The sequence below is a fragment of the Anomaloglossus baeobatrachus genome, chromosome 10 (genome assembly GCF_048569485.1).
Source record: "Anomaloglossus baeobatrachus isolate aAnoBae1 chromosome 10, aAnoBae1.hap1, whole genome shotgun sequence".
NCBI classification, from domain to species: Eukaryota; Metazoa; Chordata; class Amphibia; order Anura; family Aromobatidae; genus Anomaloglossus; species Anomaloglossus baeobatrachus.
The window spans coordinates 83,028,632-83,053,928 of NC_134362.1; the positions used below are offsets into that span (position 1 = coordinate 83,028,632).

The 25,297-nt window shown below is 49.5% G+C and overlaps 1 protein-coding gene across 2 annotated transcripts in view; it reads left to right on the top strand.

Moving 5' to 3' along the window:
• Positions 1–25,297, top strand: part of LUZP2 (leucine zipper protein 2) — a 1,194,427-nt gene that overhangs the window by 1,160,543 nt on the left and 8,587 nt on the right. The gene's annotated exons all lie outside the window — the stretch shown is intronic.

Genomic DNA, 25,297 nt, shown 5'->3' on the forward strand with positions numbered 1-25,297 from the left:
AGTGGAGTCCTCCCTCTTTGTGTCTTGTAAAGTGCAAGCTCTTATGGTCAGTGGAGTCCTCCCTCTTTCTCTCTTTCTCATACAGTGCAAGCTCTTATGGTCAGCAGGGTCCTCCCCTTCTTTTTCCTTTAGAGTGGAAGCTCATGTCGCGGGCGGGGGACAGACCACAACAAGGGGACCGCTCGAGGCGCTCGGATCCAGGCGGTGGCTGTGGCTCGAGTGGCAGCCGGATCCGGGGCTCGCGCAGCCATCCGTCGCCCATGAGTGAAAAAGGCGTTATTTACAAGGGATAGAGTTTTTGTCAGTGAGGCCACCCATGGGTTGCGGTGAGGGATGGTCACACCGCCGCTGGCTTTGTGGCGCCCTGGCCTAGCCAGGTCGTCACAGATAACACACAAACACCCCCCACCCCCATTAGACAGGGACACCAGCCAAACAAAAATCCTTGTTGTCTCCCTCCAGTGTCTGATATCCACACCAGGTGGGGCGGAGCCAAGCGGTTGGCCCCACCCACCGAGGAGTTTACAGGCCTGGAGGCGGGAAAAGTGACAGAACAGTTGAGTGTCGGAGTTTGAGGAGTGAGGAGTAAGCACTTGGGTGTCTGGGTTTGTGGCCCAAGCATTGACAGCAAGGTTGGCAGACGGTGGTGGCCGTCTGCAGGAGTGGTGGAGCAACGCGGAACCGTCGGACCGGGATCGGGTGACGGCCCGCCGGTACCGACCGGGGAGCGAAGTGAAGCCAGCACACACAGGCAGGGCCATCGGACCCTGACCAGGCTTGGAGCCGCCGACAATAGTCAGATCCGAATGTGACTGGAACCCCAGGGGTTTCACAACAGCAAAAGTCCCGATTGAAGGCAACAGCCCACACCGTGAGGGTATACAGATACCGCCTAAGGCTAGAGACCCAAGGGCCAGCGCCTGCGGGCAACCGGGCTCCTCCGGTACCCATACACCGGGGAGCGGATTACCGTTGGGAATCCATAGTAGTCAGAAGGAGAACATCAAGGTGCAGGTAAAGACAGCCGCCATCACCTGTCCAGGGAGAGACACTGCAGCCAGCTGCGGGACCCGTCCATCCAGCCGTTTGATTTACCGAGGACTTTGTACCTTTCTTGCTGAGTGAGTACACCCGTGCCATCCAGCACCGTGCCGCACTGTCCCTGCAACCCTGCACCTCACCAGCCCTGCCTTCCCGTCACAACATCACCGGGCCCCGGGACCACCGACCCCTACCCATGGAGGGAGAAAACAACATCCCAGCTGCTCCTTACTATTGCTCCCGGGATCCCCGTCATCAGCAGTGGTGGTATCTATCTTCACCACGACCCGTGGGTGGCGTCACGGACTAAATCCCCCAAACCAACCACCCCTTTCACTCACGGGCGAGGAGCGCCACTCGAGTCCCCGGATCCAGCCCACTGCTCAAGCCACCGAGCAGCCATCGCAGCAGCGCCGGACCCGAACGGTAGCGAGCGCAGCGCAGTGGCGTCCTCCCCGCCCGTGACAACTTGGTGTCACGAACAGGATCGAACCCCTCTACTTACCAGTAGAAGTGCGCCTTGTGATCTCCACCGGCGGCGTCTGGCCGAAAATTTTGAAGCGCCGCCATCTTGGCGCGAAAATCTCCTGCTCGAGCATCTTCTCTGAGCAGGGAAGGCGCGAAAGCGAAGCCCCACCCCCAACAAGGGGAAGTGCTGAAGTGTACCAAGGGGGCGCAAGAGTGTGTCTGCCTGATGTAGCCGAGGCTATAAAAGCAGGGACGCCAGGACTCTGCAAACAATTGGTTCCTGGAACACGGCCGCGCATGATGTCCCGTCCGTCCGGCACCGCGGAAATCCCCGAGCCCACGCCAGGAACAGCAGCATGGGTGGAAGCCCGGACCGCACAGATGTTCTGCCGCCTTCAAGCCCAGGTCCAGTTCCTGATGGAGCGTTGGGTGGCCGACCTGGAGGAAGTGGCGGCGGCCGTGCGGAGACGCGAGGTGGAGACAGAGTTGGAGGAGCGGGTATGCGACCCACGCCCCTATGTCCGAGAAGGACCGGCCGCTGCGGCTGAGGGGCCCGGCCTGCGCCCGCTCACCCTCCTGCTTCCCCTGCCATCCGTACCGGCTGCTGTCGCCCCTCCGCTCGGTCCGATACCCCTAACACCCGTAGCGGAATCCAACCCGTCCGCCCTGAAGGACCGGCCTGGGGGTGTTGTTCGGCACCGGCCTGCGTCCCTCCCGCTACCGTGGACACGAGAGAGGGGCTGGTTCGCCCTGGATGTAAAGCAGAGGAAGAGCCGCAGTGAGCAGATGCGGCCCCAGCCCCCTCCTCCACCAAGCCGTCCAGATGTGGAGCAGGAAGAGGCCCTGGAGGAGTATGACCTTTAGTAGTAGCAGCGGTTCGCCGTTGCAAGCAGTTGTCCCCCGTTGGGACCCTCAGCAGTTTGATTGAATGACTTTAATGAACCGTGAACCTTCATCTGATTGTCCATGTGATTATTCCGGCCGTTGCCGGCAAGTTGTCCCCGGAGGGACCTGCATGAGAGACTACTCATGAACTTGGCCGAGAACTGGCAGGCCACCCACGAACTTGTGGGCTTGTAAATAAGTTGAGGGGTGATATTCCGTCGGAGCCGCCTCCGGAGATGCAGATTGGAGGAAGGGCCCGCAGCAGAGCAGGCTGGGGCCCGGCCACCACCAGGACAGGTGGCCATCCTCCGGGGGTCAGGGGTCCCCCAATGATGTGGGGTCCCCTGAAGTGACAGCCGGGTGCGAGTAACCGTACCCGTTCCCGCTCGGGCAGCCTGAACCTGGACTGGGGTCAAGGGGTGCTGCCCACTTTTTAGGGTCAGCATCAGGGCTAGGTTACTTGGGTGGGAGAGCGGAAGACATCCGTCCGTCCGTCTGTTATTACTAAAAATGTTTTATATATGTGCAACGTTCAAGTGTCTTAACAAAAATGCTTATGTTCAAAATGTTTTATATGTTAATTTATATTTTTACAGCTTTTGAAAAAAAAAATAAAACCGGTGATGGACGGGCAACCCACGGACGGTCTGCATTTCACCAAGGGGGAATGTGGCGCCCTGGCCTAGCCAGGTCGTCAGAGATAACACACAAACACCCCCCACCCCCATTAGACAGGGACACCAGCCAAACAAAAATCCTTGTTGCCTCCCTCCAGTGTCTGATATCCACACCAGGTGGGGCGGAGCCAAGCGGTTGGCCCCACCCACCGAGGAGTTCACAGGCCTGGAGGTGGGAAAAGTGACAGAACAGTTGAGTGTCGGAGTTTGAGGAGTGAGGAGTAAGCACTTGGGTGTCTGGGTTTGTGGCCCAGGCACTGACAGCAAGGTTGGCACACGGTGGTGGCCGTCTGCAGGAGTGGTGGAGCAACGTGGAACCGTCGGACCGGGGTCAGGCGACGGCCCGCCGGAACCAACCAGGGAGCGAAGTGAAGCCAGCACACACAGGCAGGGCCATCGGACCCCGACCAGGCTTGGAGTCGCCAACAATAGTCAGATCCGAATGTGACTGGAACCCCAGGGGTTTCACAACAGCAAAAGTCCCGATTGAAGGCAACAGCCCACACCGTGAGGGTATACAGATACCGCCTAAGGCTAGAGACCCAAGGGCCAGCGCCTGCGGGCAACCGGGCTCCTCCGGTACCCATACACCGGGGAGCGGACTACCGTTGGGAATCCATAGTAGTCAGAAGGAGAACATCAAGGTGCAGGTAAAGACAGCCGCCATCACCTGTCCGGGGAGAGACACTGCAGCCAGCTGCGGGACCCGTCCATCCAGCCGTTTGGTTTATCGAGGACTTTGTACCTTTCTTGCTGAGTGAGTACACCCGTGGCATCCGGCACCGCGCCGCGCTATCCCTGCAACCCTGCACCCCACCAGCCCTGCCTCCCCGTTACAACATCACCGGGCCCCGGGACCACCGACCCCTACCCACGGAGGGGGAAAACAACATCCCAGCTGCTCCTTACTATTGCTCCCGGGATCCCCGTCATCAGCAGCGGTGGTATCTATCTTCACCACGACCCGTGGGTGGCGTCACGGACTAAATCCCCCAAACCAACCACCCCTTTCACTCACGGGCGAGGAGCGCCGCTCGAGTCCCCGGATCCAGCCCACCGCTCGAGCCACCGAGCAGCCATCGCAGCAGCACTGGACCCGAGCGTTAGTGAGTGCAGCGCAGTAGCATCCTCCCCGCCCGCGACAACTTGTTTGTGGGTGCCCGGGGCTGATGAAGCGGGGCAGCAAGGTGGGATCCCCTCCACGGGTTCCGTGCTTTGCTTCCTGCTCAGGAGCCAGGCCCACAAGGATGCCCTCGGTGCCAGCGACGACCGGCCTCTCACTCTGCCGTGGGCCCTATTGACCAGTCGCCTGCTCCTCATCTCTGCAGGTACAGCCCGGCTTCTCCACAGCCGGGACGGGGTACTGGGAAGCGGCTGGCGCCGCCACCGGGGTAGACTTCCGGTTGGGTGGCGGCTCTGTTGCGGCCACGTGGACTGCCGGAGCCAACATCATCACCATTGCAGCCATGCTCGGGGCCGGGCGAGATGTCATCAGGGTTGTTGCCGGGCTCTGAGCCGGACGGGATGTCATCGGGGTTGCGATTCCGGGAACGGGACTCTCCGCAAGCTGGTTGCCGGACCGCTAGACATCCTGTCGCTTTAGTGTCCAGGAACGGGTTTCCGCAGAGTTCTGGTGTCCCTGCCTTTTATCCTCTCGGATGAAATGCCGCTCCGCTCTCCTCCCCCTTTCTTTTTCAGCAGCAGTCTCGCGGGACCCACTGTCCTTTGCGCTTCATGTCTTGGGAGTTACCAGCTGCCGCCCGCGTTATTAAGGGGGCGGGGCTTCAACTTCATGCCCTTTTCCAGGAAGAAGATTACGGCGTTGTTCTTTTGGCGCCAAAAATGGCGGGCAAGATGGCGGCAGTTCAAAATTTTCAAAGTTTCAAGGATCAACAGTTCACGGAAAAGGCGCACTTCATCCAGTTTGGTGGATGAGGTAGGAATCCTGTTCTTGATGCCAATTTGTCGTGGGCAGGGGACAGACAAAAACCGGGTGCCACTCAAGGTGCTCGGATCCAGGCGGTTTCTGTGGCTCGAGTGGCAGCCGGATCCAGGGCTCGCGCAGCCGTCCGTCGCCCATGAGTGAAAAAGGGGTTATTTACAAGGGAGAGAGTTTTTGTCAGTGATGCCACCCGTGGGTTGTGGTGTGGGATGGTGACACCGCGGCTGCCTTGTATGTGGGTGCCCGGGGCTGATAGAGCGGGGTAGCAAGGAGGGATCCCCTTCATGGGTAGGGGAGGTGTAGTCCCGGGGCCCAGGGTATTGTGAGGGATTGCAGGGAGCAGGAAACTCACAGTTCGGTTGTCGTGGTGCTGGATGAGCTGCTGATGATTTGGATGGTCAGTCACCACACACAGTCTGTATTGTAAACCAAATTGCTATTGGCCGGTCACCTTTGGCGGGTGTCTTCGGGTCCCACACCCAGATATACAGCCAGGGGCCCTTTCTTCCACACTCTCTCTGTCTCTTTCATGTCTGGACTAGTCCACTTGAATGGCCTCTGGACCGGATCCCCTCTTTCGGCACCAGCGGACTACAACCCTGTCCCGGTCGGTCTCAGGTTCCCCGTGACTGGATCTCCGTGGCTGTGGCCCTCACGGCCACCTAGTCCGGTAGTCTAGGGCTCCAACCCTGACTACCAACCTCTCCAGGGAGCTCCAACTCCCTCCTGTCAGCGCTTTACTGACTACAGCTCAACTCAAACTAAACTCTGCTTGGTCACTTCTCAAGCTCTCCTCGACCCCTCCCATTTTCCTGGGGAGGGGATGAGTAGGGCCCAATTGGCTGGTCCATATCTGTGTGGGGACTGTTTTGGCACCAAGGAGGAGAAGGGCCTGCACTTTGGTGGATTTATGCAGGCTCTGTGACAACCTGGTTTTGCCAGGGGGTGACACTCATATGCTCAGTGGAGTTTTCTCTCTTTCTCTGTCTCTCTCTTCTAGAGTGTAAGCTCTTATGGTCAACAGGGTTCTCTCTTTCCTGTAGAATGTAAGCTCTTATGGTCAGCAGGCTCCTCTCTCTTCTGTAGAGTGTAAGCTCTTATGAAGAGTTGAATTGTCTCTCTCTCCTGCAGAGTGGAAGCTTTTATGGTCATGGGGGTCCTCTCTCACTCTTCCTCGTAGAGAGTAAGTTATTATGGTCAGCTTGGTCCTCTCTCTGTCTCTTGTAGAGTGTAAGCTGATATGGACAGCAAGGTTCTCTCTCTCACTCTTTGTCTCTCTTGTGGAGTGTAAGCTCATATGGTCATGGGGATCCTTTTTCTCTCCTGTAGAGTATAAGCTTTTATGGTTAGTGGGGTCCTCTTTCTCATAGAGTGTAATTTCTTATTTTCAGCAGGCTTTTCTCATTCTCTCCTCTCCCCGACATGTATTTCTTAAGCAAATACAATATTTACCGTATTGAGATTTGTGTAAATTTATTGGCCCCCAAATTTGGGGGAAATTCGTCAGAGTTGTTGTCGAATTTGAAGTTCATAAGATCTGCTCTTCTCTAATACTTATATGCATAATAATAAGCTAAAGGCTACTGGTAAATCTATAGGGTGCATTGGTTGCCGGAATTATGGGGTTCAGTATAATTGATATCTGACCTTACAACTACTACAATTGCTAGAACCACTCTGTAATTAATTGGACTGACTAGTAGCTGATGATAGGTTTATGGAGTATTGTAAATAATGGAACCTTTGGGGAACTGTATTTGCATTGTGCTGGTACAGTGATCTGCTAGTACTGCTGTGGTTTGTGGCAAATGAGCTGAAGCTGTTATAAGATTTACAATTCCAGCTTATGTGAAAAAGAGCTGTTCTCACGAGAGGACTGAGAGCAGCTTCAAACAGCACCTCTCTCTGTAGAAGACCCAGGACACCCATACATCTCAAGGATGATTCCAATGGTACCTTGTATTATAGAGTCTTCTCTGTCGAGGCGCTGTAAGTGAAATGAACCTGACAGCTGGCGCTCCCAGTTGTGCAATACTCTATAATTACCTTCTACTTGGTGGCACCTCCATCAAAAAGGGAATTGTCTAAAGTAGACAATTCCTTTAAAAAAGTTCTCTCTGGAAAGATTAGCCATAACATTCTGAGTAAATGTATTTTTTGTTAAAACTCCTTATGAGAAAACACAAAATGATAAAAAAAAGAGTCATCTTTATATAGTTACTTATATATTTACAGTATCCTTCATTGTGCCCCCATAAATACATTGACACGAAGATAAATAAATAGGATGGCATTCAATGAGGAGATGGGTTGGCGAATAAAGCTGACTACAGTAGATTTTGCTAGTTTTATATAACTATACTTTCTTGTCAATATTTTTTTTTCCTGCCTTGACTTTGAAGGTCATTCAGAAAAGTGCTTTTTTTATTGTCTACCTCCAATTGTTATGTTGTAATATACTGCATTATATAAAATATCTAAAAGCCGAGATTTCCAGATTGCTGCTATCAAGTTGTAATAGTGAAGTATGCTGAAATGAAGATCAATAGCTCGGGAATGCATGCGATGCTTAGAACCTGGAGAAAGGAGAATGCAGACAAATTGCTAAGATACTGATAGCGCATCAAAAAATGTCAACTTTATTTCAAAGTACTTGGGCTCTTCAGCCTTGAAGAGTTGATCTAATATTTTACGAGGCTTCATTGATCTTGAAAGGTATGTGTGCCCCTTGAGAATATCCAGCTGGTGTTATCCAATGGCCACCAAGTCTGGAAGCTGTAAGGAAAAGAACTTTATTCCTACAAGGAGCTGCCGGCTTTCAGTCTTCCAAGCTTTCCTGGGGAGGAGCTAAAGAGACTGGTTACTATACTGTGAGCCGTGTTTGTAAACACACCCCGGAAAATTTAATTGACAGTTCACTCTGCAGTTCATTTTTTATCATTCCCAGGGGAATCATATCTGCAGCAACGATGATGAAATTGAGAGAGCCAGACTATCCATTTGTGCAAGCACCACCCTTGGGAATGGTGACACCAAGATAAGGAATCAGGTTTTGTGACCTTCTTCCAACATCATCAGGACATTACTTTGTGTGCGCCTCCTTTGGGAATGATGGCGCCTGTGCGAGATTTTGACCAGAGGAACAGGTCAAAGAGAAAAGTAATCTGTCAATCCCCGACAGGAGGCTGATCATGGGAAGAGAAAGACAACAAGAGGCCGAAGAGCTGTAGGTTCTTGTCCAGCTCCTGCACTCTTGAATAAGAATTAACCAACAGTTTACGAGACATTGGAGACACATATCTATAATACAAAAGGTAGGGAAGCAAGCATTACCTCAGGTACTCTACGGTGGTGACGTTATTTTAGGGTCTAAATTCATGGAAACAGGTTAACTTTAGACCAGCAAAAATGAAAAAAAAAACAAGGAAACCTAAAAATTTAAAAAATGTTTTTAAATTCTTAAAAAGTTTTAAAAAATACATAGAAGTTTTTGAATTACCTCTCCTTCAAAAATATATTACATTACAAAAATAATTGTATTTGGAATTGTCATATCCAAAAGAAACCAATGTATCAAAAAATAAAACTATTTAAACCGTACGTTGTATGCTGAAAAAAAAAAATTAGAATCACTATTTTATAATTTCCATACTTTTAAAACAATGCAATAAAAACTGATCAAATGTCATATGTGCCTCAAAATGGGACGCAAAAGTCAAGCTCCTACCCAGCATCATCTATGGAAAAATAAAAAGGTTATATACTGTATATTGCCACTGCTAATAAGTGTGGATGCGGAAGTAAACATGGAGGCAGGAGACGCTTAGTCCTGTACTGATAATTTCCTGCTAATAAAATACTTATTTTATTGAAACAAAATACACAGCCTAATAAGTGACACATCACTGTAATAAGGCCCCTACATCATGCTGCTCTGAAATTACATAGCAAAAACCTGCTGACAGATCCCAATTATTGATATTGCTACAGCATGTTGTCAAATTTGCTACTCTAGTATTCCATACTATTTATTTACTATGTAAAAGGTCAGTAACATAAATTAGTAGGCAAGTGTGTAATTTGTGAATATACCATTATGTATGGGTGGCATGGTAGCTCAGTGGTTAGCACTGCAGCCTTGCAGTACTGGGGACCTGAGTTCAAATCACACCAAGGACAACATCTGCAAGGAGTTTGTATGTTCTCTCCATGTTTGCCTGGGTTTCCTCTGGGGTCTATAATTTCCTCCCATAAGACATAGATATAGGGAATTTAGATTTTAAACCCCAATGGGGACAGTGTTGTCATTATATGTAAAGCTCTGTGGAATTAATAGCGCTATATAAGCAAATAAATATTATATTATGTATATTACATTTAATGGATTTTCGACAAATATAAATGTCGCGGGCGGAGGAGGGGACGCCACGCTCTCCCACTGCTCGGGTCCGGCTGCTGTTGCGGCCTGCTGCTGCTGCTCGGTGGCTCGAACGATGGGCCGGATCCCGGGGACTCGAGCGGCGCTCCTCGCCCGTGAGTGAAAGGGGATTGGTTTTTGGGATAGCGTATTGTCCGTGACGCCACCCACGGTTGTGGTGATTTGTTGACACCACCGCTGCTCTGTAGGGGGATCCCGGGAGTGATGGTATGGAGCAGCTAGATGTTAGTCCTCCCCTCCGTGGGTAGGGGGTTGGTTGTCCCGGGGCCCAGTGATGAGGTGGGTGATGCAGGGCTTGGTGGGGTGCAGGGACGCGGGGGCAGCGCTGTGCCTTGCGGCACTGTGGTACTCACTCAGCCTGAGACGATGACACAGTTCTCGATAAAACACACAGCTGGAAAGACGGTTCCCACGGACGGCTGCACTTGCTTTTCCCCAGTAGTTGACGGTGACGGTCCTTTTTCCTGCACCTAAGATGATGATGGTTGCGATGGGTTCCCACCGGTAACCCGCTCCCCGGCTTGGATATGTGCCGGAGGAGCCCTACTTTGCCCGCAGGCGCTGGCCCTGAGAAACTGGTGCCCTGGCGGTGGCGGTGTCTCTCTGTAGGTTGGACTGTTGCCTTCAATCGGGACTTGCTTGTTGGGAGACCCAGAGGTCCCCTTCACTAACGGATTTGGCAAATTCACGGCGACTCCTAGCCTTGCCGGGATCCGAAAGGCCCCTGCCACTGGTGCTGACTGCTCTTCGTATACCACTCCGGTACCGCCGGGCCACCACCCGTCCGCGGTCCTTCCAGCAACCTCCAAGCAGTTACCCCTGCAGACAGTCACCGCCGTCTGCTGACCTTGCTGTCTCAGTCCGGGGAACACACCCGGACCAGCTTCAGGCTTTCTTAACTGTTACACTTTCTGTCACTCCTCTCACTGTCCTCCTTTACCACTTCACCTCCTTCTACTTCCTCCTCCTAAACTCATCTCTCCACTTCATCTCTTCACTCCTTCACTTCCCTAGCTTAACTGCCTGGTTTTCCCGCCTCCAGGGCTGTGAACTCCTCGGTGGGCGGAGCCAACCACCTGGCCCACCCCCTGGTGTGGACATCAGCCCCTGGAGGAAGGCAACAAGGATTTTAGGTTAGCCTTGGTGTTCCTAACTGGGGTGTAGGGTGTGGTGGTGTTATGCCCTGTGACCCCTGGCTTGCCCAGGGCGTCACATTCCTCCTTAGCAAAATGCAGACCGTCCGCGGGCTGCCCATCCAACACCGGTTTTATTTTCTGAAAAATATGTAAAAGGTAAACATAATACAACTTATGGCATCATCCCACATTGGGAGGTTCGGTACTTAAACGTTACTAAACATTAAAACGGTTGCGGCTTCTGCTCTCTCCCACCCAAGTAACCTGGCCCTGATGCTGCCCCTAAAACCCAGGCAGCACCCCTTGACCCCAGTCCAGCACAAGTTACCCGAGCGGGATCTGTCCTTCCCCTCCAGAGGGTAGCCACCGGTTCCTGTAGTGGCTGGGCCCCAGCCTGCTCCACTGCGGGCCCCCCTCCAACCTGCCTCTCCGGAGGCGGTTACGGTAGCTGCACAACATATTTATTTACAACCCACTTAACGTTTGTGGTTGCCCTGCGAGTTCTCGGGCCTGTTCATAGAAGTTTCTATGCAAAACAACTTTTCAAGCGGTCCCTACGGGGACAACGGTGCCGGCAACGGCCGGTTTCCAATCACGGTAGATAATCAGGTTAGGCTTCGGTAATCAATTCTTCATTTTCAAAACTTTTTCAACTTGTAAACATACTCAGACTGGTGGTCCCAACGGGGACGGTGCAACGGTGTTCCGCTGCCGTTATTCAGAGTCCTCACCATCACATGAGGGAGGGGGCACGGCGCTCACACGGGACTCCTGGCTGCCCCTTAACTTAGCATCCAGCGCGAACCACCTCCTCTCCCCACAGTGTCGGGTGTACTGCACGATGTCGCCCGGCATCAGGTTACGACCGGGATGCTCCTCAGGCAGGTGGGCATTCACATCCCGCCGGGCTATAAACACTTCGGCCTCCAGGCCCGGTTCATATATAAACCCATAGCCCCGGCGGACATCAAACCGCCTCACCTGCCCTTCGTACAGCGGGCCCCGGACATGGAAAGTTGCCTGACGGAGGCTCTCTTTTTCCCGGATTGCATGGGCCACCAACTCCGCCTTCCTTCTTTCCCTCTCTTCAATCTCCGGGCCCAACGATACCGGCTCCCTGTCCCAGTACAGCGCTGCTGCGAGCTCCGGTGCACGGGTCGGGCCCCGCGAGACCTGTTGGACATTGTCCACTGCTGGTACTCTGGGCGTCAGGTCCCGCGGTGACTTGGCCTTAGACGCTGCCTGCATCGGCAACCCGGCACAACCTCAGCCGAGGTGTGGGGGATGGGCACAGGGGCTTTCCGCAGTTGGGCCTTCGGCACGGAGCGGGTCATCGGCTCCGGCTCGGAGACTTTCTCAGGTGACGCCTCCGGTTCGGTTTTCGGGGCTTTCCAGGGCAGCACCTCCGGTCGACTACGGGCTCCGGCTACAGGTCGGCCCGCCTGGGCGGGCATGCTGGGTATCGCTACCGGTTGCGGTGGTAGCGGGCCTAGTGGCGGGGTCACGGCTTCAGAGACGGGTGGCGAGGGAGGCAGCAGGGGGAGAGGGTTTGGACCGGGTCCCGCAGCCGCGATGACCGGCCCTTCAAGGGCATCGGGGCGTGGGTCACTCACCCTCCCTTCCTCCGCTTCCTCCTCTCGTCTCCGCACAGTCGCTATGACGTCCGCCATGTCATTCTCCCACTCCTCCATGAGGAGCTGCATCTTGACCTGCAGCCTTTGGTAGAGCTGCGCGGTCCGGATCTCCACCCACGCCGCGATTCCAGGCGCGGGGGCTACGGTGCTGCGGGACGGCATTAACATATTGCTGGTGGCCTCTCCCAGGAACAAGATGGCTGCAGGGTCCTGGCGTCCCTGCTTTTATAGCCGCGCTCACATGCAGCTAGCCGCCATTCCGTCTCCCTTAGCTTCTTTCCGGCCCCTCCTCTATTGGGGCGGGGTTTTGGCCTTCGCGCCTCTACTACTCGAGAAGACGCTCGAACGGGAACTTTTCGTGCCAAAGAAGGCGACTTCTGAAATTTTCCGGCCGGACAGAGCGGTAAGATCCTGTTCGTGACGCCAAGTTGTCTCGGGCGGAGGAGAGGACGCTGCGCTCTCCCTCTGCTCGGGTCCGGCTGCGGCTGCTGCGGCCTGCTGCTGCTGCTCGGTGGCTCGAGCGATGGGCCGGATCCCGGGGACTCGAGCGGCGCTCCTCGCCCGTGAGTGAAAGGGGATTCGTTTTTGGGATAGTTTATTGTCCATGACGCCACCCACGGTTGTGGTGATTTGTTGACACCACCGCTGCTCTGTAGGGGGATCCCGGGAGTGATGGTATGGAGCAGCTAGATGTTAGTCCTCCCCTCCGTGGGTAGGGGGTTGGTTGTCCCGGGGCCCAGTGATGAGGTGGGTGATGCAGTGCTTGGTGGGGTGCAGGGACGTGGGGGCAGCGCTGTGCCTTGCGGCACTGTGGTACTCACTCAGCCTGAGATGATGACACAGTTCTCGGTAAAACACACGGCTGGAAAGACAGTTCCCACGGACGGCTGCACTTGCTTTTCCCCAGTAGTTGACGGTGACGGTCCCTTTTCCTGCACCTAAGATGATGATGGTTGCGATGGGTTCCCACCAGTAACCCGCTCCCCGGCTTGGATATGTGCCGGAGGAGCCCTACTTTGCCAGCAGGCACTGGCCCTGAGAAACTGGTGCCCTGGCGGTGGCGGTGTCTCTCTGTAACGGTTGGACTGTTGCCTTCAATCGGGACTTGCTTGTTGGGAGACCCAGAGGTCCCCTTCACTAAAGGATTTGGCAAATTCACGGCGACTCCTAGCCTTGCCGGGATCCGAAAGGCCCCTGTCACTGGTGCTGACTGCTCTTCGTATACCACTCCGGTACCGCCGGGCCACCACCCGTCCTCGGTCCTTCCAGCAACCTCCAAGCAGTCACCCCTGCAGACAGTCACCGCCGTCTGCTGACCTTGCTGTCTCTCAGTCCGGGGCACACACCCGGACCAGCTTCAGGCTTTCTTAACTGTTCCACTTTCTGTCACTCCTCTCACTGTCCTCTTTTACCACTTCACTTCCTTCTACTTCCTCCTCCTAAACTCATCTCTCCACTTCATCTCTTCACTCCTTCACTTCCCTAGCTTAACCGGCTGGTTTTCCCGCCTCCAGGGCTGTGAACTCCTCGGTGGGCGGAGCCAATCGCCTGGCCCACCCCCTGGTGTGGTGTTATGACCTGTGACCCCTGGCTTGCCCAGGGCGTCACATAAATACCACACAAAATGTCATCACATAGGGACCTTAAAAAAAAAATTGGGTACATATGTGAGTTAATGGTTTAGCTGGGGCTGGTGGGCCACGTACTCCAAATTCAGTGGTGTAGGATGAATAAAAACGGACAGGGATAGGGGAAAAATTCTGTTGCAGGTGAAAGAAGAGCCAATCATGCCTATGATGTGGATTAATCAGGGAATGCCTGGCTCAACTGTAAAGCGGTGCTCATGAGAAAGAAAAACACTAGTAAGAGAAAAATAACTCCGGCACTCAAAATGGGACTTTCTCTTGTTGTCCTGTTTTGAGTGCCAGTTATTTTTCTATTATTTGATGTGGATTAAGGCACAGCAATTACAACATGGGTCAGGAGCTTCAACCAAAGCCTCGCTCTTTAACAATTCTTCTTCTATGGCAAACAGGTAAGAAAAGAGACATATATAGGCTCAGAATATATCATCCAACTTGACAAGAAAATTCTTATTTACTGATAAACAAGATTCATTAATGCTCGGAACGCTCCAGAGCAGCGCTCTCTCTGAGGTGAAACCTCCCGTTACAGGTGAATTATTCCACCGTTCTGTGTGACTAATGTATAGATCTACTGTATCTTTTACTGCCACAGAAAGCAGCTGGTTCTATAAATGTCAGGACAGCAAAACAATTTCGTATCATTTTATAGGCAACATATTGTAAATGACAAAACTATCCGCACTGTAAAGATTTATAGAAATATTTTCTATTGAGTGGGAAAAATGATACGATATGTATGGAAATAAACTATCCAGGATGTCTACATGCATTTATGTACAAGTGATGTGATGGACTGACAGACTTGGGATTGGGAAAATTGTCACCTGGGCATCAAGCGTGGCATTGTTTTCACCTCGACTGTCACCATTGTATTATTACTGTCAGTTCAGAATACCATACTCTGGGCAAAAGACATACAGAGAGATTAAATGAGTTGGCCTAGACTTTAACATTGATGACATATCTTTAAGACAGATCATCAATGTCTGATGTGAGGGTTAGACACCCTGCACGCCCCCATCAATCATCTCATTCCGATACTGCTGCCAATGGGAACTACTCATTTTTGGAGCACACCTCTGTCAACTACTGTATATAAAGGCCACAACTGGGTATTGCATATCCGCCCCTATTCGAATCAGTAGAGGGTAGATATGCAATACCTGGTGACGGCCACTTTTCCCATTGACAGAGCTGTTCTGTGTAGCTCCATAACTGAATAGTTTTGGCTGGCAGTGGTGGCATCAGGAACAGCTAATTGACAGGCTTGACAGATGTCGCACTTCCACCAATCAAACATTGATAACTTATCCTAAGGATAGATCATCAATATAGAATCCTGGAGAATCTCTTTAGGGGTTCCTGCAGGAATCCCTTCTTTATGATGTTGGTTCATGTCACCCACTTTCTTTCATTTGAGACAATAGCTTTATATGCCTCTAACCACCTCCTGATTTTATAAATCCATTATAAAGGATACAGGATGGCCTTTCATTTTAAGTGGATACATTGCCACTGCATTGTCTTGAAAAAGAGATCTGGAAGGTCCACACTTTGTATCTACTAAATATACATATTAGTTAACCAACTTACAACTCACTGTGGAGAAAAAAGGGGATTGGCTCCAAAGTCAGCTCAAACTTCTTCTCCCTGTTAGTTATACTAAGGGTTCATTATTGTTTGTGTATATATATAGTATATTTCAATGGATCTTGCTATATATCCTTTTAGTCACCTTGCAACATCAAGACAAAAAAATAGTAGTTCAAGGATAAAAGTTTGATGTAGGCAAAAAAAACCCTTAAATACAACAGTGGATCACTCAGTTTAACAGGTGCAGTGTTTTTGACACATTAAATGTTTTTAGATATAGCGGTGAAGCAGAGCTAAGAGAGAGCTTACTACGCCCAATCCAGACTCTCTATATATATTGTCTATAGACAGTGAGCTACTTAGCAGAAAAGGGGTGTGGTCAATCTAGGTCTAGGTCAGCTATAGCTGATGTATTCCAAGCAGTGATAACGTTCTGGTGCTAATACAACCATTGCAAAGAAAACAACAGAATGGAGCTTGATAAGAGACACATCCCTGAAATCTGTGTTATAATCTCTACAGCATGCTGTCTTAAGATTACATAGCTAAAACCTTTTGACAGACTGCCATTAAGGATAAACTTTTAAAGGCTGTAGGAGAAAATTAAATTTAACAATTGCCTACCTTAAGAAATAAGTTCAAACAATAATCAATAAAGCAATAAAAGACCACAATAAATAAAAACAATAAAAACAAAACAAAAATATACAGAAGTACATGCAATGAGCTTGGGTATTAAGCTATATGTACCGCCCCTGCAGTAGTCAGGACTACTCGGATCCGGGGTCTGCTGTTGCTCGAGGGTCTTTGGACCCGGGGGCTTGCGGACACTCGAAAATAAGAAGGGGGCTATTTACAGAGGGGTTAATGTTCGTGATGCCACCTGTGGTTCCTAGTAAAGGGGAGTACCGCTGCTGCTGGTGGGAGTACCCGGGGAGGATGGAGTGGGGCAGCTAGATGACGTTCCCTCCACAAACTCTGGGACTCTGGATAGTGGAGATATAGGGGAGCGTGGTGCAGTCTGTGTGGCAGGGAGGATGCAGGGGAGGGGAGAATGCAGCGTACTCATTTAGGCCGTGTGGATGTTGGTGCGACCATCAAATAGACTCTGAGACATGAGTAAACCAAGTCTCTGGGTGCCGCTGCCGTTCTGGGGAACTCGTCCGGGAATCCGTTCCCTTTGTAATCACTGGTGGTCCTGACTTGCCTCCATGCACTGATTTTAGACCTCGGCTTGAAGCTTACAGGGTCCCGCTTCCTATGCCTTGATAGAGGAGCTGTGCTCTCGATGGCTCACACTTGGGATTTCAGTGGGCCGCATGGGTTGGAAAGCCCTATCCCCCTCGTTGTGTTGGTGCCTTTGATCTCTGAGCTCTTGGGGAAAGTTCATAAAGAGACTATCCTCCCCAGATTAATTATCAGTTTGCGTGAAGCTACTCCCTGATCTAGGGTCTAGTACCCTGCTGTGCTCGGTACCAGTACGGTTACTAGATATTCTGGTGCCGACCGTTCTCCAAAACTAAGTCTGACACCTTTCACCAATACCCTTCAACCGGGTCTCCGACTCCTCCGGTCCCAGACCACCGTCTGCGATCTAGCCAAAGTCTCCCAGGGAGCTACAACTCCCCTAGCTCCTCACTCTCTGAGGGCTACCACTCAACTGACTATAATCCTTCCCACCAGTCTGCCTGACCCCTATCCTGGGATTTGGATGCTGATGGAAGCAATAAAATAGCAATCCAAATATAGATGGGGTACAATCTCAGCATATAAATAACCTTTATTCCTAAACTTGTAGGAGCAATAAAATTCACTCCAAGACACACAAGTTAGGTACTGAAAGCCATCACTAAGAGAGGTGAGTAAACACCCTGGTATTGTCGGTTAGCCCAAATAGGCAGGCGCCCAGAGGGGTCGCATATAGTGATGGCCAATAGAATAACAAACACATGAAAAAAACTAAACAAACATAAAGGAAAATAGTGTTGTTTGTAGGCAAAGGACAGTGGTCCAATTGGCAGAAAAAACACAACATACAAAATGATACCTAAAAAAACAATCAAAGTACAATGCACTCCATTTGCTGACAGTGGTCAGTCATACAGATATACGCAATGTAATCAATTTAAGGCATTAAAAAAGGAATGGTCTCACCCAATCCCTTTTGATGGAGGGACACGCAGTCTCTAGATCCTGAGTAGTGGATATGTCCGCCATGTACTGGCCCTACCACCTACCAGATATAAAATAACAAAAGACTGCTGCCCCAGACTTCCGTCCTGACAAGGACGGACCACAACTAGGTCTCAAGCTGGACCCCTATGCTGACCCTGATGACATCCCGGCGTCCTGACGCGTTTCGTCACTAAGACTCCTCAGGGGACATGATAGTCTTCAGTCAGGTCCTTGCTGCCAGCCCTCACCAAACCATAGTGTCAAAGGTTCTGGCGTGGTCGAGAATGGGGTCATTTAAACCTGTGAGTGATGTCATTGCTCCAATCAGAAGCTACATTCCACCTGATGCTTAATTAATCAAAATCAAGTGGATATCCTCATATGGGTATGGATTAAACCTGTGCAGAACACACCCCTAACCGGGTGTATAACTGCAACAGGTGCAGAAACAGGAGTCCTCCCCACATCCCCTCCAATCATATGTTTACTTACATCCTGCCGGGAGGCACATCGCATGTGCGCCGGCATCATGGGGGAGGGGGACCTCCTCACAGAACAGGTGTTACATTCACATCAGACCCGGGACGCACATCCAGTATGCACCAGCATCAGAGGGGAGGAACTTCCTCTCTGCTCGGATGCGAGTCCACTTCCGGCCGGGGACGCACATCCCGTGTGCGCCAGTAACAGGGCGGGACTTCCTCTCTCCTCGGATGATGATGCACATCCGGCCGGGGACGCACATCTCGTGTGCGCCCTTCTCAGGGGGGAGGGACTTCCTGTGGGCCGTGATCACATGATCGGGAGATTCCCGCATCACTTCCGGTCCCCGATGTCAATCATTACACCACACGGAGCAGCTCCCACATGCATAGATAGTAGGGGAGGTACTCCCATTGTCAATAAACACGTCATCGGCGGTGGGCGTCAAGGCTACACCACGCATTCCCACCCACTCCGAAGCCCAGTATGGAGATAAGAGGACCGCCCCCTCTCCATGGGGATACGGTAGAATCGACGTATATATGCCATACCATGCATAGCCTTCCACCACCATGAACATCAACAATAAGGGGCAGAATATTGCACAGGGGCATATAGCCAATAGGCCTCATCGAAAAAAATCACCATACCTCATGTGGGCGTGTTTAGGGGATTTCTCAGACACCTGAATACCTTAACCATAAAGGTTACATAAACTAAATCCAATCCAATAGGAAATTCAAATCCACAAGGTGCTGTTATATTATCACATATGCATGCAACTGATTGACAGGTGCATACATAATACTTGTGACAATTATTGGTGGGAGGAGACTATGATCTTTACATCTGAAACGGAGGAAGTAACATCATATTTTGAGATCTGGGCCCGCTACATAGACGACATCCTGGTGGTCTGGAATGGCGCCAGGGAAGAGTTGTCTGATTATGTGGCGGGTCTGGATAGGAACACTATTGGTCTAAGGTTTACATCAGCTTTTGAGGAGGGAGGCTCCCTCCCCTTTTTGGATGTTCTCATTCAGAAAGACCTAATGGGGAATTTGCAGACATGCACTTATTACAAACCAACAGCCTCTAATTCCCTTCTCCGTTGGGACAGTAGCCACCCACAACATCTAAAAAGGGGTATACCGAAGGGACAGTTTCTTCGTGTTAGAAGAAATTGTTCCAGAGACGGTGATTTCCACACACAGGCGAATGACCTGGGAGTTAAGTTCCAGGAGAGGGGATACCCAAATACAATCATTAAAAGAGCCTATAATGTGGCAAGGGAAAGGCCTAGAACTGAACTTCTGGTCCCTAAAAAAATGGAGGAGACTCAGTATGGCATAACCAGATTTATAACTACCTTTAACAACGGGGCGGATAATGTACGCCGGATATTAGGTAAACACTGGGCCATCCTGCAAATGGACAAGGATCTGTGTCCGATTCTCCCGACTAGACCACAAATTACATATAAGAGGGGTAAATCCCTCTCAGACCGGCTGGTCCATAGTCATTTTTCACGGTCAGTCGAGGAGAATTGGCTGACAAGAGGAGTTAAGGGATGTTTTAAGTGCTCAGGTTGTATTGCGTGCCCGGTGATACAAACCACCAAAACATTCAGAAGCAATGTAAACCTGAGAGAGTTTGTTATTCGGCACTTTATCAACTGCCGTACACAGGGGGTTGTTTACAAAATTGATTGCATCTGTGGTCTTGAATATATTGGTAAAACCATCCGTGAATTCAGACGGAGGATTGGTGAACACCTTGGTGATGTTGAACATCGTAGGGACACGGCGGTGGCTAGACACGTCATTGAAAAACATGGCGGAGATGCCAGTGTCCTGAGGTTTACTGGAATTGACAAAGTCCTGAGACCAAAGAGAGGGGGGGATTGGGATAGATTCATCCTGCAAAGGGAGACAAAATGGATCTTCCAATTAGAAACCCTCTCCCCCAAAGGCCTAAATGAGCAGCTACTATTCAACAGCTTTATTTAGTTTCCTATGGAGAGTTTTTCGCTGCCACTTTAATCCTTTCACACCTTTATATATCTTTCGGGCAATTAGGGCAAGAAATCCATTCTTGCCTTCCCTATAATTCATCAATAATTGTCACAAGTATTATGTATGCACCTGTCAATCAGTTGCATGCATATGTGATAATATAACAGCACCTTGTGGATTTGAATTTCCTATTGGATTGGATTTAGTTTATGTAACCTTTATGGTTAAGGTATTCAGGTGTCTGAGAAATCCCCTAAACACGCCCACATGAGGTATGGTGATTTTTTTCGATGAGGCCTATTGGCTATATGCCCCTGTGCAATATTCTGCCCCTTATTGTTGATGTTCATGGGGGTGGAAGGCTATGCATGGTATGGCATATATACGTCGATTGGACCGTATCCCCATGGAGAGGGGGCGGTCCTCTTATCTCCATACTGGGCTTCGGAGTGGGTGGGAATACGTGGTGTAGCCTTGACGCCCACCGCCGATGACGTGTTTATTGACAATGGGAGTACCTCCCCTACTATCTATGCATGTGGGAGCTGCTCCGTGTGGTGTAATGATTGACATCGGGGACCGGAAGTGATGCGGGAATCTCCCGATCATGTGATCACGGCCCACAGGAAGTCCCTCCCCCCTGAGAAGGGCGCACACGAGATGTGCGTCCCCGGCCGGATGTGCATCATCATCCGAGGAGAGAGGAAGTCCCGCCCTGTTACTGGCGCACACGGGATGTGCGTCCCCGGCCGGAAGTGGACTCGCATCCGAGCAGAGAGGAAGTTCCTCCCCTCTGATGCTGGTGCATACTGGATGTGCGTCCCGGGTCTGATGTGAATGTAACACCTGTTCTGTGAGGAGGTCCCCCTCCCCCATGATGCCGGCGCACATGCGATGTGCCTCCCGGCAGGATGTAAGTAAACATATGATTGGAGGGGATGTGGGGAGGACTCCTGTTTCTGCACCTGTTGCAGTTATACACCCGGTTAGGGGTGTGTTCTGCACAGGTTTAATCCATACCCATATGAGGATATCCACTTGATTTTGATTAATTAAGCATCAGGTGGAATGTAGCTTCTGATTGGAGCAATGACATCACTCACAGGTTTAAATGACCCCATTCTCGACCACGCCAGAACCTTTGACACTATGGTTTGGTGAGGGCTGGCAGCAAGGACCTGACTGAAGACTATCATGTCCCCTGAGGAGTCTTAGTGACGAAACGCGTCGGGACGCCGGGATGTCATCAGGGTCAGCATAGGGGTCCAGCTTGAGACCTAGTTGTGGTCCGTCCTTGTCAGGACGGAAGTCTGGGGCAGCAGTCTTTTGTTATTTTATATCTGGTAGGTGGTAGGGCCAGTACATGGCGGACATATCCACTACTCAGGATCTAGAGACTGCGTGTCCCTCCATCAAAAGGGATTGGGTGAGACCATTCCTTTTTTAATGCCTTAAATTGATTACATTGCGTATATCTGTATGACTGACCACTGTCAGCAAATGGAGTGCATTGTACTTTGATTGTTTTTTTAGGTATTATTTTGTATGTTGTGTTTTTTCTGCCAATTGGACCACTGTCCTTTGCCTACAAACAACACTATTTTCCTTTATGTTTGTTTAGTTTTTTTCATGTGTTTGTTATTCTATTGGCCATCACTATATGCGACCCCTCTGGGCGCCTGCCTATTTGGGCTAACCGACAATACCAGGGTGTTTACTCACCTCTCTTAGTGATGGCTTTCAGTACCTAACTTGTGTGTCTTGGAGTGAATTTTATTGCTCCTACAAGTTTAGGAATAAAGGTTATTTATATGCTGATGGAAGCAATACCAAAGGTTAGGATACCAGAACCATGGAGGGCGAGTTCTGCACTATAAGAAAAAGGAGTGCAGTTCCCTGTGACACCCTGACTAGTTCAGGGGTGTAACATATATGTAATTTAAAAATCAATAATTTTACTTTTCATGAATCAGTCCTGCATTATCTGTGCTTACCTGCAGCTGCAGGTACACAGCTCTGTGCCCAAAGACTGACTGTAGTAGCAGCAGCCGTTACCTCTGTTTCCACAGGAAGTATCAGCCAGACCAATCAGTAGTTGGGTTCTAATATGCAACCTATTAGCAGTCGGCACACAGAGACACATCTTAACAAGTTTACAATTGTCAAATCTATCTACATTTTTTTCCTTTTATCCACCATCACATAAGTACTGACTTGCTCAAAAAAAGGAAGCTATACTATGTTTGACTGAGAAGTCCTTCCCATTTTCTGCCAGAAGCAGGGCAATAATGATCGCAACCAGGCCTAGGGTTACAGGAGCTCACCAACCCCAGTGCGTGCTTCAGCAGGCTGTGCATCTGAGGGCACACATCCAGCTAAAATGCATTGTAGCCCAGAGACTTGTGGGGTCCCTGAGCTGCAATACAAGCTGTCAGCTGGCTGTTAACAACAGCAGTACAGTAACTTGGGGCACATGATATGTCAACTATCTGCCACTGGGCACTGCCTATAGAGGATGTCATGCAACATGGAAGCAGAAGGTGGTAGAGTAGAGTAGAGATTTTATTTATGGGTTACAGACAGTACGGTGACTGTATATACAAAGAAAGGGCCAAGGATAAGGGCATATATACCAGCATGGGCTCAGAATTGGGAATTGATATGCCAGGATGAGACCTAGGATGGAGACATATATTCCAGGATTGAGACATATATACCAGGATGGGCCCATAATGAGGACATATTTACCAGGATGGGAACATGTATATCAGGATAAGGGACATATATACCAGGATGGAGGACATATATACCAGGATGTAGTAAATATATACAAGGATGGGGACATATTTACCAGGATAGGGCCTAGGATGGGGGACATATACCAGGAAAGGATACTTATATACCAGGATGGGGGACATGTATAACAGGATTGGAGGCTTTTATACCAGAATGGGGGACATGTATAACAGGATGGGGAGAAATATACCAGGACAGGGGATATATTTATCAGGAAGTAGCCCAGGATGGGGGACATTACTACATAATGAATGGGGAGTGTAGGCAACTAGTATGTCTTTTTAAGATTCATAATCCTGCAATGACCTGTACATCTGACCAACAGGCAGGGGGGAGGCTCATACTTTGCACCGTGGCTATCGGACGCTTGTCACATCAATGGCTAGAAGGCATATTTAAAACCACAAAAGCCTATTCTTTTCCGCCTCTTGCTGCATTCTACTATAGACTTTCATTGCATTACTTAATATCAGTTTAAGTCCCATTTGCATCTTTAATTCTGGCCCACTCTTTTAATTAATATCTCTATAAACTTAAAAGCAAATATTTTTAAACTCAGCTGTACTTAACCCCTTCACCCACCTGACGATTTTCCATTTTCATTTTTTGCTCCCCTTCTTCAAAGAGCTGTAACTTTTGGGGCTTAATAACAGCTTATTTTTACATCTTAAGCTGACATTTTTAGTTATACCATTTTTGTGCGGATACTACTTTTGGATCGCCTGATATTGCATTTTAAATGCAAATAAGTAATTTTGGCTTTTGGAATTTTTTTCTTTCCACGCCGTTTGCCGATCAGATTAATTGATTTTACGTTTTGATAGATCAGGTATTTGTGAACGTGGCGATAACAAATATGTGTATATTTTTATTTTTTTTAACTTTTATTTTCAATGAGGCAAAGCTCTGATCAGCAGAAATGCAGCGTTCCTGTTAGATCCAGCGCTCTGTCACCTCACACAGGAAATGTTATGATAGTGACATTAGTGATTATTATGATAGTGATTATCACATGACTGCTTGCACCATGGCTACCATCTGCTCCCCATGATCACATCATGGGGCCTCCGATGGCGGCGGGGAAAGGCACATTCCCCACCGCGGCCATTTAAATTGTGCTGTCACATTTTGACAATGCAATCTAAGGGGTTAACAGGAGTGGGTGTATTACAAATCCACCCACACCTGTTAGCTCTACTTGTCTGCTGCTCAAATCAGCAGACATGTGCAGGGATCACTGCCAGATCACCGCAGCAGCCGGTGGTGATTACCCCGACATGACCAAGGATGTACCGTTACGTCCTTGATCATAAAGGGGTTATTGTCTTTCATGTATACTTTGTTTGCTGTTGGCATCCTGAACACATTCCCATAGGTCTTTTTTTGTTTGTTTTTTGTTCATGTGTCTACATCGACTTTTACTGAATGTCTTGGGCTTTTTTTTCTATATAACTTAAACACCTGTTATTGCTAGCTATACTATGACTAAGAACAAGTCCATTGTTCAAAATGCATAATATGGAGGCTGCGATCCTCCCTGTGTTCTGTCATCATCCATGCTTTTAATAAGAGTGAAACAAATGGACTTTTAATTCAAAATCTCTATGGATGGGGGTGTTGCTGGATTCTCCTTTTCTGTAACAAGTCTGCCTCATACGTTGTCCATGCACCACCTTGGAATAGCTTCTCTACATTGAATAACGGTGAGCTAAAATTACTCTCTTTATCATCTAATACTATTCTAGTATTCGTCATGAATAACGAACCTAATACAAGTCAATGGGGATCCCAAGCATTTTTCTTGAAGCTTTCCCAGAAAAATGCTTGGGTTCCTCATAGACTTGCATTAGGTTTATAATTCATGATGAATACTGGAATAGCACTAGCTATTTGGTTCGAATAACCTGAACCTGATTATTTGGTATTTGCCCGTCACTAATAACAACCATTAACCATTTTTTAAATTCAATTTTTTTTTTCTTTAAACCGTTGCTCCTCAGCAAAGCATTCTGCCCGACTCAGGAATCACAAAGGCTAAGGATGCCCTAAGTTAATCAAACAACCCCTTAAAATCAGAATTCTAACCTTCAGCTGAAACTTAATTTGAAAGATCAATATATCATTAACAAAAACATTAAAGTCTTAACCATATGTTACAGGGGAAGGATGGATGGTGGCAGTGGTTTGGTGAATTCCACCGGAAAAGTGGCAGAGTGACCACCAATTACAATTTATATTCATATAATCCATTATCATTTATACAACATAGGGGTTGGGGGAAGTAGCCCAAACCAATTACCGATTCAAGGATTGACCCGGGAAGCAACTACCCATTACATTTATTCCCCATCACCACAGGAAATAAATC